At 47.0% G+C, this 14,305-nt stretch overlaps 1 long non-coding RNA gene across 1 annotated transcript in view; it reads right to left on the reverse strand.

Moving 5' to 3' along the window:
* Positions 1-14,305, reverse strand: part of LOC121032090 (uncharacterized) — a 146,609-nt gene that overhangs the window by 73,774 nt on the left and 58,530 nt on the right. The window contains exon 3 of the long non-coding RNA XR_005791066.1: positions 4,577-4,700. This is a non-coding gene — a long non-coding RNA (uncharacterized LOC121032090). The remainder of the gene's footprint in view (positions 1-4,576; positions 4,701-14,305) is intronic.

A 14,305-nucleotide genomic window follows, 5' to 3' on the forward strand; every position in this document is an offset into this window, starting at 1 on the left:
CCAAGGAGAGCATTCTTTCCCCATTCAGATAGCCAGTTAGTCACTATGCCTAGGGGAGAGGGGAACGCCACTGGTATTTAGTTGGGGAAGACGGAAGAGATGGAAACACCTTAGGTTGTAAAGAATAACACTCTGGTTGGGAAACACTGCATCCTCTGGCCCTCAGCGCCCCCCCCCCCCCACCTATGTAGTGTGGACCACACCACCGGCATTATCAGGTTATAATGAATGACATGTCGTCTGGAAGGCATCAGCTCCCACGGTGCAGCAGACCTTGTCAGAGCCCCAGCTGTACCCTTGGGCTGTGTACCATTTCTGAGCAGGCTGACCTCACATCTACCTAAAGGCATCTGCATCTTTTTCCAAGAGCTTCTGTGGCTGTGAACGCTTGCTGTGGCCTCCCAGGACAAGGCAAGCTTGAGGCATGCCACGCCCTCCACCGAGGCTGGTGGAGGCTGGGGTTTAAGAGGCTTGTGAGCCGCACTGTTTGCAGAACTCTCCAGTAGGACGAACCTCCAGTGTCCTTGGGTGGTAACCAGCTTCCTTTGCTCCTCTGTGTCACTGCCCCCCTCCTTCTCATGCTGCCTGGGATCCCCTTCCAACTAAACCATTTGCTTCCAGACCTTGTCTCGGGGTTGCTTCTTGGGAGACCCCATTTAAGACACACACTAAACAGTTAAATGTTGATCCTCTTTCCTCCGTGCCCTTGTTGGTTTATATGTTTTTTCAACCTAAAGCTCCTATCATGAAAGCCTGTGTGTCTTCACACAGAGGTCCTGCAACTTTTACTAACTGTGAACGGTGAATTCGTTAGTTCCTCTCTCTGGCGCATTAGCAACATTATTAAAATTGGGTGGGGAGGGCAGTCCATTAAGCCTCATAAACTGAAAACAACTTCTTCCTGGACAATGTACACACTACCATTTCCCCTTTAGGACTGGGAACCCCCACCACCCACCCCCGAGCCAAGGAGAAGAGGGGGCCTTGTGGGGCAACCGTGAGAGATGCGTCAGGCCCCAGGCAGCTGAGGGGCTGTGTTGGGGAGAGGTCCAGTGCGCCCATATGAACTGCAGAGCTGTACTGGCCAAATCGCGCCTCGTGAGCACAGCAGTGCTAGAGGCTGGCCGAGGCGAAGCTTCAGGGAGTCGAGCAGCCCTGCCCTCGAGAAAAGAGCCAAAGCTCTGGCTAAAGGGACAGCCAAACAACGATGCCATCCGGAGCCCAGCAGATCTCCGTGAGCTCCCAGCAGGCGGCCTCATTATGGAAGGGCTGGTTTTGAAGCTGGTCCCCTGCCCCTTGAATCAGCTTGAATTCACTTTCATTCCCTCCTCAGGACGATTCTATTCCTTCCAAGTTTATGTCCCTTTCGGGGAAGCAAAGTCATGCCCAAACGGCTTGGGAAATGTCCTGAAGACATACACGTTGGCCACCTCATCTGCTTTTCTCAAAGGTTGATGGCAAGGCCACCGTCACGCCAAAGCCCTCCCTGGGGACCTCTCAGCCCTGGTTGCCTGTGATGTGTGATGCACCACCCAGGGCAACGGCTGAGGGACAGACCTGGTCGTCCCACATCGATGTGTCTTGCTACATAACCATCAGGAGCTTTGGTCTCACCCAGCACTCGCCCACTAGGCCTCCCTGAGCAAGGCCTTCACCCATTTGTCCCAGATTCCACAACTACAGAGGTGATGTGTAATAACAAGCGTTTAAGAGTTTTGAGAATTACGTGAGATGGTGCACATCAGGAGCCCACGAGAGTTTCCGATGTGGAATACCCAATTCGTAAACCTTAGCTAGGAGTAAGAAATAGTGATAGCAGCAGCAGAATGGGCAGAGGGGTGGAGGGCTCAGGGTGGACTTGTTTCTCGTGTCCTCCCTAGCAGTGGGCATAAAACACTGCCCATAGACCACGCTTGATAAATACTGGCATGGAAGAATGAGCAAACCATGCCAGGCTGAAGACACTGTTTAAAGTGGCAATTTAAGGGGCGCCTGGGTGGCTCAGTCTGTTAAGTAGCCGACTTTGGCTCAGGTCGTGATCTCGCGGTCCGTGAGTTCGAGCCCCGCGTCGGGCTCTGTGCTGACAGCTCAGAGCCTGGAGCCTGTTTCAGATTCTGTGTCTCCCTCTCTCTGACCCTCCCCCGTTCATGCTCTGTCTCCCTCTGTCTCAAAAATAAATAAACATTAAAAAAAAAAACAAAATAAAATAAAATAAAGTGGCAATTTACTGCGCATTTACCAGATCCCGGTTCTTGTGCCAACCATGTCACATAGATCTCCTGATTTTGTGTTTAGGTCATTCCCTACTGTTGAGGTTTCTTCCACAGGGAGTGAGGTCTACCCGCTGAAACACCCCTGGGTCTCTCTCTCTCTCTCTCCTTTAGGGAGCGACTCATCTGATTGGTGAGTTGGGAGGAAGAACTGAGTACATGCAGCAGAACCTCTGCCTACCAGCCTCTTTGGGGGAACTAACCCTTGGGCTCCCCGTCCCCGGGAGTGTTCCTGGGGTGCAGGTTCAGGGCTGCTGGGGGCCAGGTAGGTCTGTCAGTTCTGGGGCTCAGTATCAGGAAATCCTATCAATACGAGTCACATGTTATGACCTTTATCAATAATAATGGTGATGTGGGGCCTCCATATGAGGACTCCTATTTATTTCAGGAATTGGTTCAGGCCCTGGTGGGAAAGGGCAGTATTATTATTTTTTTTTTTTACCCCCTACTTAACATTAACATAATCTCTGCACCAACCCCATGATGTAGATGTCAGTAGCATCCTTTTTTTTTTTTTTTTTTTAAGCATAGAGACATTAAGGGACTTGCCCAAGGTCACACAGGTGAGCTAGGATTCAGACTTGGGTGTTTTTGACTCCAAAGAACGGTTCTTACCTATGCTCTACGCCTCATGGAAAGTTTCTCTCCCCGCCATGCACTAGAGAGCATTTCAGTTTTAGGAGAAGACACCTTCAGGATCACCTGCTCAGGGACGCCGGCCTGGGCCTGCCCCACATACCTCCCAGGGAAAAACCCTGGCAATCATCATCTTGGGGCCCCTTCCACCAGCCGGGCCTTCCCTGGAGCCTTCGTCTCTCAGAAGAGCCCCTCTACCTGCACATTTTCTTCTCCCTACTCTTCACCACTTGGCAAAAATATCCCAAGCCCTGAAGGACATGAAACTCCAGCATATCCCTCCGTGAGCATGTTCGAGTTTCTCCCGGTTGACTCTTCTTATAATTTCTTTTATTTATTCCTGGAGGCTCCCAGAACAACCCCACTAGTTTCTCAAATGACTTGTTGGTGCTGTCGTGTGGCACCATGGTCAGGGACAGAGCGCACCCTCACGTCTTTCCCATGCGATCTCGCCTCCAGGGCATTGGCAACACTCTTCGTGTGCTCCCGTTCTGCTGACTGTTTACAGAGGCAAAGAACGTAGAGTCTGGAAGGGACTCTGCCTCCTCCTCATTTTCCTCTCCCTTCTCTTCTTCCTCCTTCACTGCTTTCTCAAATAACCACCTAGTTTTCTGCATCTGAAATATACTGACTTGTTGTAAACTCCAAGGATATGGAGCTGAAGGGGCCTCTACTTTTTTAATCTTATAGGTGAAGAATGAAGGCACAGAGAGGTTAAGGGATCTGCCTGAGGTCCCACAGCAAATGAGTTGCTGAGCAGACTAACTTGCAATCTCTTGACTCTCAGTCCAGTGCTCATCCTAGAATGCTGTGTGGTGAAACTGGTTCACTGGGTTTATAGTCTTGACTTAAGGAGTGCATAAATTGAGTGAGGCAATCACATTCCATTCCTCATGCTACAGAAGTCAAGTTCTGTTGGATCTGTTCCATCAGGGTCAGACCCTATCTCCTCCCGTCCTGCCCCTTGCTCGCTGTTCTCACTGTTGTGCAAGGTCAGTTCCTGTCCCAGGGCCTTTACATTGGCTGTCCCCTCAGACCAAACTTCCTTCTCGGGTCTTTCAGTAGCTCCCTCATTGTTCAGATCTCTGCCCAGATGTCCCCATCTTCCTGGTATTGTCTCATCTTTCCTGTCACTTTCTATGGCTCCCACCATGCTTTATGTTTTAGAGCACCAACTATCTCTCTGAAACATTCATACTTGTTCTCTTATTTTTGTCTGCCTCTCGGTAGAAATGTGAACCCCATGAAGGCAGGGACTTTGCCCTGCTCTCCCCTGTGCCCTGCTGTCCCCAGTGCCTAGCACTCAGTAGATGATCAGTAAATGACGAATTTGTCTACTCTGAATATGCTATTGATCAGTATTTGTTAGGACTGAGGTAGTTTATAGCACCAAGCATAGGGCAGCAGGCTCTCCAGATGGCCACTGTGAGACCCACAAGGAATTAAACGCCCGGGGTCCAGCCATGGCGAACTGTCCTCATAAGTGTAACTGGATTCAAAAGCTCTTTGGAGCACAGCACATCTGACTCATGTAGGAGGAAGAGCCTCCACAGGACAATGGGGACACATTGCCTCAAATACCGGCTTGACGGACAAAACACAGGAACCTGGACGGACCTTCAAGCAGCCCAGGCAAGATCAAGGCATTCTCTCCAGCACCCTGTTCTTACCAGATAACAGACTGTCTCCATGATGAGATGCCTCCTGCCCAGGGCTCCACTTCCTCGCTGGAGCCCCACACTCCATCAGACCACCTTAGGAATGCATGTTGTTGGTGGTCACTCCATCTCCCACCTGCAAAGATAAGGAAGTGGATGTTAAGATAAGAACGCAGCCTGGCTGAGCCAGAAGTCAGCAATGAATGATCTGCTTTCTGATCATGGAATTTGGGATATCAGTGGTGAGTGGGAGTCAGGAGGGTGTATTTTCAGGTCCAGTGGTCCCCCTTCTGTGACCTCCAGCATCAAAAATCACCGGGAGCCCAGAAACCCTTCTCCTGCCCCATGAACCCCTCAGTCAAGGGAGGACAGAGTCACCACACCAAGACAGCCTCGTGTTCATCTCTCCTACACTGGTGCTGAGATGTTCAGATGGCAACCTGGTTCCATATCCTGCCCTCAGCCCAAGCCAGGAACAGCTCTATCTGTGAAGACAGGAGAAGCCAGCCATGTACTGGGGTTGCACTGCCTTTATTCTATAGGGGAACATGAGAACACTAAAATGCCCTTGAGGCTGCCCAGTGCTGCCCATCCCTAAAGATGGCTTCAGTATGCATGCTTCATTATACATTACTTATTGTTTTATTATTGTTATTATTATTTGAATAAATGTCCAGAATTAATAATATTATGTGCTAAGCACTGTTCTAAATATATTCCTTGTATAAATTAATTCTCATAATAGGACCTTATGAGATAAGTACTGTTATTACATCCATTTTCAGATGTGGAAAACTGAGGCACGAAGTGGTAACTTTGAACAAGATTATGAAGCTAGTGGATGGTAGAAAAGGGATTTTAACCAGGCTATTTGTACTGTATGTTGTTGAAGCTATGAATTTTCCTCTTCGTGTAGCTTTAGCTATAGCCTTGAGTTTGCTGTTTGTACAGTTTTCATTGTAATGACTGTGTAAATATTCTAAAGCTTCAGTATTTATTTCACTATTGAAGCAAGAGTTGTTTAGAAGACAGTGTTGAAATTTTCAAGTGGTTTGAAGTGTGTTCTTTTTGTTCATTTGCTTGTTTGTTTTTATGAGTTAGAACTCTCTGATTATAAGGAAAATATCTCCATCTGACAAGTAAAAGAGGAGATAAGGAGATAAGAGCTTTGTGAACTTCAAGGGCAAGAGTTAAGGGGAGACTCTTACACAGTCACATATCAGTGACTGGGAAGTCATCAGGAGCCTCCCTCAGGATCTAATCTCTGTTCCCTCCTATGTATATATATCATTCTCTCTCTCTCTCTCTCTCTCTCTCTCTCTCTTCCCCAACATATTTCTTCTGTCTTCAGTTCATATGGCAGATGGTGATCACTGATGGTTCTCAATTTTGTGTACTGAACATCCATCCATCTGAGAGAAGATATTCCTCTCTCTGTGTCTTGATTCCAAATTCCCAGGGAAGGAATTCTAGCCCATCTGGCTCAAGTGTCCAATCATCGATCAGTCAGTCAAAGCCAGGGAGGTGGGGTCAAATTGTACTCTATGGCTTCTGGAATCCCAAAGCAGGGAGACATAGTTATGCATAGTTATGTGGCTCAACTGGGCACACAAAAAATAATGCTGCTTATTGTTTTATTATGTTATTTATCTGTCAGTTTACTACATTATGAACACAAAGTGTACTCTGTTTTGTTTTTGCCTTTAGGAACTTATAGAGATTTCCTCAGTTAGGTTTTGTTTTTTTTTTTCTCATTTGCTTTCATACAAAGAAAGATGTGGTAAAGTCTCCTGCCTCTACAGTTTCTGTCCATTTTTTACTATATTTTCATGCTATCTTGTTTGGCACATAAAATTTCAAGTATATTGCATTCAGTTTAAAAATTATATTCTTGTTCTCTGGGATGTTTGGTAAAATCATAGAGTCTCGAGGCTGGAGGAGATCTTAAAGTCATTTAGTTCAACCCCTTCAGAAACTTGACTGCCTGCTCCAACATTCCCCAAGTGGTCATTCAGCCATGTTTGTACTCTTCCAGTGATGGTGAACATGTGTCTTTCCTCCTGTCTGGGAAGCCCACTCCATTATTGGACTGCTATGACAACCAGAAAGTTCATTCTCAACGAACTGGATGGGCTCTGCCTTCCTGTCACTTCTTCATCTTGGTTCTCACATTGAGCACCTTCTCTCCTTCACATTTTTCAGATCAGTTCCTAGAAACTGATCTGAAACACAAAACCAGAGCCCCTCTTTCTGGACCCCTTTTCTAGTGGCTTCTGCTGTAACAAATGTATCACAAACTCTGAAATGCCAGTTGGGAAAGAGCTACTTTAATCCAAAAGTCTTCTTGTTTCTGCCCCTCAATTTATGAGGGATTCTTTTATTTTTTTAAAAAAGTTTACCTATTTATTTTGAGAGAGAGTGTGAGTGTGTGAGAGGGGCAGAGAGAAAGAGAGAGAGAGAGAGAGAGAGAGAGAGAGAGAGAGAGAGAGGGAGAGGGAGAATCCCAAGCAGGGCCTTGGTGCAGAGCTCAAACCCATGAACCATGAAATCATGACCTGAGCCAAAATCAAGATCTGACACTTAACTGACTGAGCTACCCAGGTTCTCTTAGAAGGGATTCTTTTAAAAGTTAAGGCTGTGTTTTCTTTGCCTCCATTTCCCCTAATTTCATCACAGGTCCTAGGAACAAGTTTACAAATAGCAATTCTTCATGGGGCAGGGTAAGAGACAGAGAAGCAAGAAAGACAAAGCAAGAGAGAAAAAGAGAGAAGAGTGCAGTGTTTATGTCCTGGAGGATGCCTTCAGAGCCCTGGTGGGCAGGCAGTGTTTTGGAAAACAGAGCCACTTGGAGAGACTGATGACCATGGGTGGAAAATTGCTTACAGATTGTCAGTGAATAAAGCTTTTGGAGTGAGAAGTAAATGTCACAGGGAGCACTGCCACTGTCCAGGTTGCTCATCTGAGCATCGCCATTGGAGGTGGGCATTCATTTTGTTTGTGTGTGTATGTCTCCTCCAACTAGGATGTAAGCCCCATGTAACCAGGGATTCCCCCCCTCCATATTATTCACTGCTGCACCCTCAGTGCCTAGAACAGCACCTGGCACATAGGAGGCACTCAATAAATACCTGTTGAATAAATGAATGAATCTACACAGCTCAGCTTTCTTAAATATTGTGCTCCCTCCTCCCCACCAAGTCATCTGTTCTTTCTCTTCCCTTAGATGCAAGAGAAGAACCCACTTTCACCACCCATTCCTCCTGGATTCTTCTCTTGTCCACACCATCAGGCTTTGTCAGTGGCTTCACAGAGCGAGAACACTATTTACAGAGAAATAATGGAAACAGAATTGGAGAATATTGAGCTTCCTTGGTTCCACCCTTTAAAAAAATGTAACTTTCTGATCCCTAAAATTCCCACGTCACTAACATCTTTGGCTAAAAACATTTGCATTAGTTTCCTATGGCTGATGTAACAAATCATCACAAACTTGGTGGCTTAAAACAACAGAAATTAATTTTTCTCACAGTTCCGGAGACCAGAAGTCCAAAATCAAGGCATTGGTGGGCTCATGCTCTCTCCAGGGACTCTATGAGAGAATCCAGATTCTGACGGCTGCCAGCATCGCTTAGCTGGTGGGCACATCATGCCATCACTTAAAGGACAGCATCTTGAAATTTCTCTTTGCTGTCTTCACATAGCCTTTTCCTCTGTAGAGTCAGTTTTCCCTCTTCTCCTCTTGTGAGGATACACTTGAGTGAGTGCCTTCAGGGCCGACTAGATAATTCAGGATAATCTCCCCATTTCAAGATCTTTAACTTAATCATGTCTGCAAAGACTGTTTTCTTTTATGAGGCAACACCTACAGGCTCTAGGGATTTGGACTTGACATCTTTGGGGGCCATTATTCAGCCTCCTAGGACACCGAAGGCCACTACTTAAATATGCGTTCAATTGATAAACATTCTTTCGGTATCTACCCTATGTCGGACTCTGGGGCGGGCACTAGCAAACAAGGCTGATGTGAGTGCTCCTCAAACCCACACTCTGGTGAAAGATACAGCACAATAAGCAAGCCCATAGGCCCTGAGTGCTAATCAGCTAGTCAGTCACCTAGCAAGGTCTTGCCTCTGTAGATTCCAGGACAAGTATGTTTTGACAGGTCAAGAGGACCGATGTGTTAGGGAATTTTGAAGGAAGGGGAGGAGGGGAAGCCTCAATCATAATTACCATCTACTTAGGGCTTAGTATGCCTTAGGCCCTATGCCAAAAGCTGTAACACATTTCTAATCCAGTCCTTACAGTAAGCCCAGGATATAGGTCTGATTATCCCCAGTTTACAGATTGGGAAACTGGGGCTTGGAGTTGAAATGGTTTGTCTAGGGTCTCACAACCAGTAAATGACCAAGCTGAAGTTTGAACACAGGTCTGTCACACTTCAGTGTTGTTAAGCAGTCATGATTCTACCTAAGTCATCTGACGAGACAGGGCACCAGTTAGGTTGTGGGTACTGAGAGGAGGGGTGGCAGTATTGGGTGGTGGAAAGAGCTGCACTCTGATCCTAATTGCTCAGTCATCAGTTTGCGTGTCCTTGAGTAAGTCACTTTACCACTCCAGCCTCAGCTTCCCCATGCGTCACATGAAGGAATGGGGCTAGATGAACTCAGAGGCCCCATTTAACTCACATTCTCTGCATCCAGCATGGAGGGTCAATATAAAAACTCCGGTATCCTCACTCTTTGGCCTTGGACAGGAGCTCACATCAAGCACCCAGGATCCCCCAAAGCTGAACACAGTAGAAGACAGTGGGCCATAGAGCCACTAGAGTAGAATTACATCATGATTTAGCCATCACACAAAACCAATGGCCCAGGGAACTCCAGTGGGGGATTTGGAACTGACTCTGCAGGCCATTCACTTGAGCCCAGCCTAGGTTCTGAGCACACAGAAACCCTATGGCTTCTCTACCCACCTCTCGGGGGAGGAGGGCGGGGGTTGGTGAGCATCCTCAAGGGGAGAATTCCATAAGATATTCCAGAACCCAAGGGAGACCCAGACTCTTAGCTCTAATCTCCACTGATTGCAGGGTGTGGACTAGTGGTCTGACCCTTACAGAGGGTCATCGATCTCTTTGACAATTTGATTAAAACTTAGAATGCTCTCCCTAGAAATATTCTCACAAGTATGTATACAAGTATGTATTCTGTAAAGCCCATTCATGGTCACCAGGTGGAGAATCCTTGGTGTAGAGGATGAACCCTCTGATTGGACTTGTTCCAGGAATAAATGGAGGGCTGAGGAAAGGGTCAAGGCCACTCAGAAGTGACTTTATTTTCAGAGCATCTCATGTGATTCAAAAGCTAATATCTTTGTTTGGAAGGAAGGACTCTGAGAGAAAGAGAGCAGAGTGACATTTATAGCACATCTGTAGGGCACCTGGGTGGCTCAGTTGGTTAAGCATCTGACTTCAGCTCAGGTCATGATCTTGCGGTTCCTGAGTTCAAGCCCCACATTGGGCTCTGTGCTGACAGCTCTGAGCCTGGAGCTTGCTTCAGATTCTGTGTCTCCCTCTCTCTCTACCCCTGTCCCTCTCCCGCTCACGCTCTGTCTCTCTCTTTCTCTCTCAAAAATAAATAAACATTAAAAACAATTTTTTTTAAATCCACTGCTAAAATAAACCATATCTCATACAATTCTGAACCGACTGCTTTATTTTCTTTACATCTGTCTTGGGATTTGGAAAATCCAACCAAATTTCTATTTCCTTGGTGATCTGGAATTTCATCCAGAAAAACAGATCCTAGGAATGATACTAGTCGGCAAGTAGCTAGGACAGTCCCTCTCTCCTATGATGGTTTTTCCTTGCCTTTCAGCAGTCCTGGGTTGTCCCTTCCTCCATCCTATAACATACTTGCTGACCCACATAAACGGACATAAACTATCTATCTGGAATCAGAGCCAGCCAGAGTTTTGAAAGTCTCTGGGCAAGGTACCCTACCCAGCACTGCAGTGCTAAGTTGGGGTATCACAGGATGCATCTCGGAGAAATCTGAAATTTTTTTCCCAATCTTTTGGGGGTCACTAATGCTTCTGAGAATCTGATAAAGCTACACACCCCTCATTAAAAAATGTGCTCTGAAACAGACCTTTACAACCACAAGGTTCACAACCTCCCTAAAGCTTACCCATGAATGCTCTAGAGCTGTTCCATCCAAGATGGTATATAACCACAAACCACATGTGGACCCCTTGAAATGAGGCCAGTCACAACTGAGATATGCTGTAAGTATAAAATACACACTGATCTTCAAAGATTTAGTATGAGAAAGAGAATGTAAACTATCTCATTAAGAATCATTCTGTGATTACAAGTTGAAATGACAATATTTGGCTATATTGAATTAAATAAAGTACAATATTCAAATTAATTTCACTTATTTCATAAGCCTTAGGAAACCCTGGATTTACAAATTACAAGTGTGTGCTTTAGATCCGACTCCCCACTGGCTACTTCCTGATGCAGTCAAGGTGGCAGTGCTAGGGAGCACTCCCCACGATACACCTCTCTGCCTTCTCTTCCCTGGCAACCACTCGGGGCTGAAAAGAGGCTTGGGACCAGGGAGACACCTGCCTAAGGAAGAAGGCCCCTAGTCAGGTGCTAGGAAGATGTGACAGCCCCTTAGCAGAGACAGAGCACAGAGCCTTCAGATGTGGTCAGGGAGCCCTCAGCATGAGAATGCCCCAGGGTGAGTTTTTGCACTTCCTGCTGGTCCGCCAGCCTCACGCAGAGATCTCCAGGCCCAAGGTCTGGGGTCTGCAGCTCCTAAGGACCTGGCCTCAGCTGGCCACACAAAGAGGGATGCTCCCACGTGCCCAAGGAAACATGAAGACCACATGGTGGTTTCCACCATTGTTCCCCAGATCTATTCTAGTTCCAGGCAACAACAGCTAAAAGGACCCAGAAATGACATCGAGTCTAACCCCTCATCTTAAAGATGGAGGAACTGAGATTCAGATGGGTCAAGTGACTTGCCAGGCCACACAGCTGCTTAGTAATATCACCAGGGTCTGGCACAAAGCCTGGGGCTCAGTAAACACATGCAGCATTAATGAGAAAACAGTTGACCCAAGGAAGGAATGCAGATCTCTCCTGGCAAAGACCAGTGCCCCTCTTGCTACACTCACGGACATCCTATCCTCACTCCTCCTTCAAAAAGTGGGGATTTTTACTCTATTGATGACTACAGGGAAGGATGTGAGAGAAAAACAAGGAGCAGAACAGGATCTGAAAGGAGAGATTTGACTTGAGAGCCATCATTAACTGTCACCATCCCTCCTTCCCCCATGGGGATTTTAGGATCTCCACAAACCCTCTCACTTCTGGACACCCCATCGCACTGCTTATCTAACCCTACAGCCTACATTAAATAGAATTTATCCCTATTTGAGAGTTGATTTGAAATTAGCTGCTAACATGTTAGGATTTACAGATACAGTAAAACCTTGCTTTGCGAGCATAATTCATTCTGGAAACATACTTGTAATCCAAAGAATTTGTCTGTCAAAGCAAATTTCAAGAACCATTGACTCGGTTGTGATCACGTGACATTCGGCATCCTGTACTACTCATATTACAAGACATCGCTCCTTTATCAAGTTGCAATTTATTAGAAATGTTTGTTCGTCTTGCAGAACACTCACAGAACAAGGTACTCGCAATCCGAGGTTTTACTGTATTTAATTAAAACATTATTAACTTTAATATTTGGCTTTTTCGTCATTGTTGTTAAGCCTCAGGCATTGTCACAGGACTTTGCAAACTCGGAACCCAAAGACAGGGCAGATACTCAGCTGGTGCACTCCAGTACGGCTGAGTACTGTTTGCTTCTCCTGCCCACTCCATTGGACAATGCCCATGCCCTCCAGATGTGAAGCCTTTGAACATTACCCCTGCCTGTGGGATACGATGGCCCTGTTTTCCGTAGGCTTGCTTTGTCACGGATGAGCAACAACCTTAATTAACACTCTCCATTTCTTCTCTTGCAGAAGGAAGGAACAAGTTATAGTGGGTAAAAATCAGAGGTCCACTCGGGCCCCATCCTCACAGGGGATGGCTCACATGGCAGGAGCAGGGTCCCACAGCCACTGATCACACAGATGTTGACACTGCTCACTACAAATGATAACCAGGGGACGCACACACAGCACTGGAGAGCACATTCACACTCGTGTTTCCTAACAGGGGAATGGAGAACGTGAGGGTGCATCTGCTGTCGCCTGCCTCTCCAGAAACCTGAGTCCTGGGCTAAACATCTGGGCCCCTCATCAGGTGCAGGGAAGACCACATAATCCCTCCCCTATGAGGTGCCCACATCTGGCTCATGGGAGGCAAGGGGCTGTGGAAGGGAGGTGTGCCCTGAGACCCCATGGAGGCCCCACCCCCATCAGAACGTCATACTGCTGGGCGTGTCCAGCTGGTACCATAAAGTCCTCCAGGGGCTTGGGGAGGAGCATGGGCTGTGGAGTCAGACGCTCCGGAATTCGAGCCTCGGCTCGGTCACTTGCTAACTGTGGGAAAGGCTACCAGATCCCTCTTCCTTCTTTTGATCTCTAAAACGGGGGGACACCTTGTACCCTTAAAGGGTTGTTGTGAGGATGAAGGGGGGTGTTGCTTATAAAGCACCAATCCCATGAAGCCAATCAAATCACCTGCTTTCCTGTTCCAGGTCACATGCTCCTTTGAATACTCCCAGTCCAGCCCAGGGGGGAAGTTACACAGCCAAGGGGTTCAGACCCTGGAGTCAGGGGGCCTGGATCTGAATCCGTGCCCTGCCACTTACTACCTGTGTGACTTTGGGCCAGTAACTTCAACACTCTAGGCCTCCTCATGGGTAAAAAGAAATAAAAATACCACATACATCTAAGCGTTGTTGGGAAGATTAAATGAATTAATAAAGTGTTTGAAACAGCACCAGGACCGTAGGAAACCCTCACTACCTCCCAACTGTTGATGCTATTATAGCAGGTTCTCAGTAAAAGCTAACCAAATTCAAGTTTATCTACAAGACGTCCTGGGGAAGAGATGAAACCTCCTTTCTACTTTCCCAAGTACCCATGCTTCCCTACTAGAAAACCCACAAGAGGGTGGGCGCCACAGCCCTGCCTGGCTTGTGCTGAGCTGGACACTTTGGAGGTGCTTTTCTCATTTTTATTTCTTTTCTTTTCTCCAGTGTCCCTGAAAGGAACGTGAAAGGTGGTGTGGCAGAGGAGAAACTGACATCAAAACAAGAAGCAAAGGGCGCCTGGGTGGCTCAGTCGCTTGAGTGTCCACTTTGGCTCAGGTCATGATCTCGTGGTTGGTGAGTTTGAGCCCCACATCGGGCTCTGTGCTGACAGCTCAGAGCCTGGAACCTGCTTCAGATTCTGTGTCTCCCTCTCTCTCTGCCCCACCCCGTTCACACTCTGTCTCTCTCTCTCCCCAAAATAAATAAACATTAAAAAATTTTAAAAAAACACAAAAAAACAACAAGAAGCAATCCTCTTTACCTTTCATACGTCTTGTCCACTCAGCTTTCATCCACATCGTACTCAGGAAGTAGCACCCACACAGGATAAAGGGAGAGGCCTGGAGGGCCCTGGAGGAGTGTGACCACATCAGGGCATCTCGGTCTAGAAGAGGTTCACTGTTCAAAGGGTGGGCCGTGGGCCAGCAAGCAGCATGAGCACCAGAGAGAGCTCATC

This window comes from Herpailurus yagouaroundi, unplaced genomic scaffold, assembly GCF_014898765.1.
Source record: "Herpailurus yagouaroundi ecotype Mexico unplaced genomic scaffold, PumYag 141, whole genome shotgun sequence".
Taxonomy (NCBI): Eukaryota; Metazoa; Chordata; class Mammalia; order Carnivora; family Felidae; genus Herpailurus; species Herpailurus yagouaroundi.